Source organism: Pezoporus flaviventris, unplaced genomic scaffold, assembly GCF_033815535.1.
Source record: "Pezoporus flaviventris isolate CSIRO_AGI_PZ_B2104156 unplaced genomic scaffold, CSIRO_AGI_Pfla_v1 ptg000031l, whole genome shotgun sequence".
Classification (NCBI taxonomy): Eukaryota; Metazoa; Chordata; class Aves; order Psittaciformes; family Psittacidae; genus Pezoporus; species Pezoporus flaviventris.
This window is the reverse complement of record NW_026892579.1, coordinates 172,687-176,851: the sequence shown is the minus strand read 5'-3', so window position 1 is coordinate 176,851 and position 4,165 is coordinate 172,687. Positions and strand designations below refer to the sequence as shown.

The 4,165-nt window shown below is 44.2% G+C and overlaps 1 long non-coding RNA gene across 1 annotated transcript; it reads left to right on the top strand.

The window, feature by feature from the left end:
* The first annotated feature begins 840 nt into the window (after window positions 1-840).
* LOC133273404 (uncharacterized) lies at window positions 841-2,978 on the top strand. The gene is made up of 2 exons (XR_009744770.1): window positions 841-944; window positions 2,583-2,978. It is a non-coding gene; the product is annotated as an uncharacterized LOC133273404 (long non-coding RNA).
* Window positions 2,979-4,165: the final 1,187 nt, after the last annotated feature.

The following is a 4,165-nucleotide window of genomic DNA, read 5'->3' as shown; positions in this document are numbered from 1 at the left end:
TGCTTATAGTAGTGGACATAATCAAGGACAGCATGAAGGTGTGTGAAGGTCGAGAGGGTTCATGGGTAAAGGTGGAGAAGGTTCAAGGACAATGTAGAGAAGGGAATTTCTCCTAGGAAGTTAAGAGAGTGCCTTAACAGTTGAGTGAAACCTATCCAATGTTACTTCAGCCTTCTGGCTGATATTTTGATACAAGATGTGTGATGGAAATCAGCGTTTTAATTTCTGCAATAACCACCACAGTACACAAGTATTGTTCAGAAATTTTCTATTACTGTCTGGAGTGTTAGCTTTTATGGTGCCATATACATGTGCAGTATGGACAAGTTACAGTTGCCGTGGGAATGTTAGTAATGAAATTCTTGAGTTCTCAGGGCTTAAAAATCTCAAATGAGTTATAAAGGAGACTTGTTTGCATTTCATTTCCTTAGTTAAAGGCAGAAAAAATAAGTCCCACAAACCTTTGTGACAAAATTTTCCAAACTAACACCCCTTCGTCGTAGAGCTTTGACTTTTTTTCCCAACAAATCTCTCTTGTGTCCCTCATCACTATGATTGGAGCAAAAAGGTTTTTGAACATTTGGTCTGAGGAAATGCAATGCCCTTCCTGGCACTATCATTTTACCACTGACAGTTTTTCAACATGAGTTATGGAAAGGTGAAATTTTGTTCAGGGTACTGAGTGAGAGACCTGAAACCTGGGTTTTATTTTCAGTATTGGGCAATCTCCCCTGACTTGTGTTTTCCTGATTTTGCTGTCTGTAAAAATAAACTTTTGCTGCTTATTCACACTTTCTTTTTTTTAAGTTCTTTTTGTGTGTGTGTGTGTGTTGGTTTTTGGTTTTGTTTTCTTTTTTTTTTTCCTTCTGGTTTTACTCCATAGTGAGTCTGGAGTGCTGTTGGAAGTCTGAATGAGGCTGAGGGAGGAAACTGGAAAAATGCAGGTTAGTATTCATGATGTGTAAGGCATTTATGCCAGAAATGTAAACATTGGGCCTGTTTTGGGAATTCCAAAGGAGCATTTTCCCCCTAGCAGGTATCACCATTTTCCGTTTTAAAACATTGGTTGTCTCCACGAGGTATCACTGTTTTCTGTTGTAAAATACTAGTTGTCTCCACCTGATCACCCACTTCCCCATTCCTACTAGTATGCATAATGCCATCACCTGGAATTCATCAGCATCCTCACTGGTTCAGTGAGGCAGTCCATTCCTACATCCTCAGCATGCACAGGACTAAAAGTTTTCATGCTCTTATCTGTGCAGTGGGATTGAGCAGTTCCTCATGAGAGTTTCTTCCATTCTCACAACATTACGTTTACAGTTATCACAGCCCAACGTTGGTTTTGTTTATCTGGGAAATCCTCTCTTTGAGAATAATTTTCAGAAAGTGTCTGATACTTTTGATCCCACCTTTCCCCCCAAGTTAAAATGAGCTTTTAACCTCCTTTTGGCAGGAAAGGAAGAAGGTCTAGGGCCTGAAGACAATGAGCAACCACATACCACCAGGAAAACCTAATTTTTTCCTGATAAGAGAATAGCTGCTAGAGCAGAACCTGATCACAGGACAGCCAGAGCAGCTCTTTTGAGTTAATCTGCTTCCCCCTCTAACATCATTCCACAACACAGATAATAAAGGATTTAACAACCTGTAATGCTCCATTCAGAAAGGCACTGTGAGTTCCCTGTGTATTTGAAGGCAACATCAACAGGAGCTGTAGTGTCTCATGCTATAGTATGCAGGGTGCTAATAGCCTGTTACTCTCTAAGCTGTAGTTTATAGGTTAGGTACAGATGTAGTAGGAGGGTATTTGTAGCAAAGCCAAGGTATTTGTAGAGCTTACAACTGCAACATAAAATGCTATTTTGCACTCAGGAAGACATAAGATTATGTTCCTATTTCAGACACATATCTAGATGTATTTTTCACACAAAATATGAACTCATACTACTGCTTTCCAGTCTTTGAAAACTGGATGAGGGCAGTTTTGAGGATTGCAGGGATGAATGTGGTGTGTGAAACAGTTACAGGAAACTTAGGAGCCATAATCCTTGGTTGGTCTGTAAGGGGGCATGCAACTTCGTAGAGTAATTTGATGTCATTATAATACAACAGTGTAATAATAAGTTACATAATAAGGTTATGACTCCATGTGAAGGAGGTGAAACAGATATTTGACATTAAGGACATAGGTATATGGATGGGAAGAGAGAAAAATGATCTGGGTGAACTGCGGTTAAGAGATGATGGGAAAAAGGCATAGTCTGAAGTTAGTTGATAAGGTGACAAGGAAAAACTAAAAAAAAAAAAAAGACAAAGAAAGGACAAAGCAGGCAAAGAAGAATGTATAATCTCTGCCCATGGCAGGGGGTTGGAACTTGGTGATCTTAAGATCCTTTCCAACCCTAACTATTCTGTGATTCTATGATTTTATGATAAACAACAGAGACCCAGAGAAGTCAGGAAATAGATAAGTCAATTTATTATAAGATTGGTTAATGCATTACATAGTCATTAACAATGACCAAGAATGACTACTAAGACAATGAGCACAGGTGCCTCCAATCCCCTCTGTCTTCCAGAATGCTCCTTTACAGATCTTGGCATTTCAGAAACCTGGATGGATTGAGGAGGTTGGAGAGGAAACTGTGGAAAGTAAATGTCTCCACTGGCCCAGCTGTATCACATGGTCTGTGGTAAAGCTTCATCACACGTTCATCATCAGTTCCTGGAATCTGGAGAAGAAGCAGTCATCTGGGAAAATTAAGAGGTAGGGCTTGAGTGTGAAAATAGAGTTTGGATATAGCGGTATAGGAAGAGGGATCTGGTGATCAAAATGCTAGCAAGAAGATGACATAAATATTTTATCATTCATTAACATGTTTTCACTCATTTTCTGATACTACTCTACAGACAGGTAACTGTTGACTACAGAACTGATCCAAATTTATTTGAGAAAAGGAGGTATCTTTAATGAACCGTGTATGGACATTTGTTCTACTCAAAATTAAAAGATACCTAAATTTAACAGTTAGGTCTGATTCTTAATTACACTGATGGATAATTATGTTTATTTAAATATATTTAAATTGCTGAGGTGAGTAGCTCGAGAGAGGACGCCTTCAACACCGGAGCCGGGGTGAGGGGGAGATCAGCATCCAGGAGCCTCAGCTCAGAGCGACAAGAGCCACCGAGAGAGCCTCAAGTCCTCGACAGGACCTGTCCAGGAGCCGGCAGCTCAGCTGACGAGAGCGAGCAGCTGACTCACACGGGGCCGAGCCAGGAGCAGCGGCACCAGCCCTGACTGGGTAAAATCCTGACCCAGGAAGCGAGAGCGGCCAGGAGCGCGGCGAGGGAGTTTGTGCGGGATGGTGAGCCCTCGTCGTATGAGCAGGGCCCGGTCCGGGAGCTCTGCTCTGGCTGCCCCGGCGGTGGCCAGCGTAGGCACCCAGACAGAGCCGAGGAGAGGGGAGGCTGCAGTGCAGAGCTCAGGGTGCAGAAAGTGCCTGCACTGGTCCCGTGAGGGGAGGGTGCGCAATGGGCAGGGCTGCGCTCGGTGCTCCCTGGTGGAGGTCCTGCAGCAGGTGGCTGAGCTGCGGGATGCTGTTAATAGACTGCGAGATGTCAGGGAAGCTGAGAGGAAGCAGGAACGCTTGCTCCTGGCCCAAACTGTGCAGGGGCCTCGAGCTTCACCTCTACCTCATGAAGGAAAGAAGGAGGCTGTTAACCCGGGAAGCTGGGAATTAGTGATGAAAAAAAGAAGGAAAAGGACAACCAAAAGCAAGGGGCTTCCCCCTAAATCCCCTGTCCCCACGCAGAACCGCTTCGCTGTCCTGTAGTGGGCTAATGAGGAAATGCACTCACACCAGAAACAGCCGGCTGATGCACTGGTAAAGATCTCTGCTGGTGCTGCCAGGAAAAAGCGGCGGGTCGTAGTAGTAGGGGACTCTACACTGAAAGGGACAGAAGCACTTGTCTGCCGGCCTGACCTGCTCCCAGGGGAGGTGTGTTGCCTACCAGGGGCACGGATCAGGCATGTGGCAGAGAGGCTGCCTGCTCTAGTAAGTCCCACAGACTATTACCCGCTTCTAGTGATACATGTGGTGCTAGGGATATAGATAGTAGTCACCTGGGGAACATAAAGAAGGACTACAGAGCCCTGGGA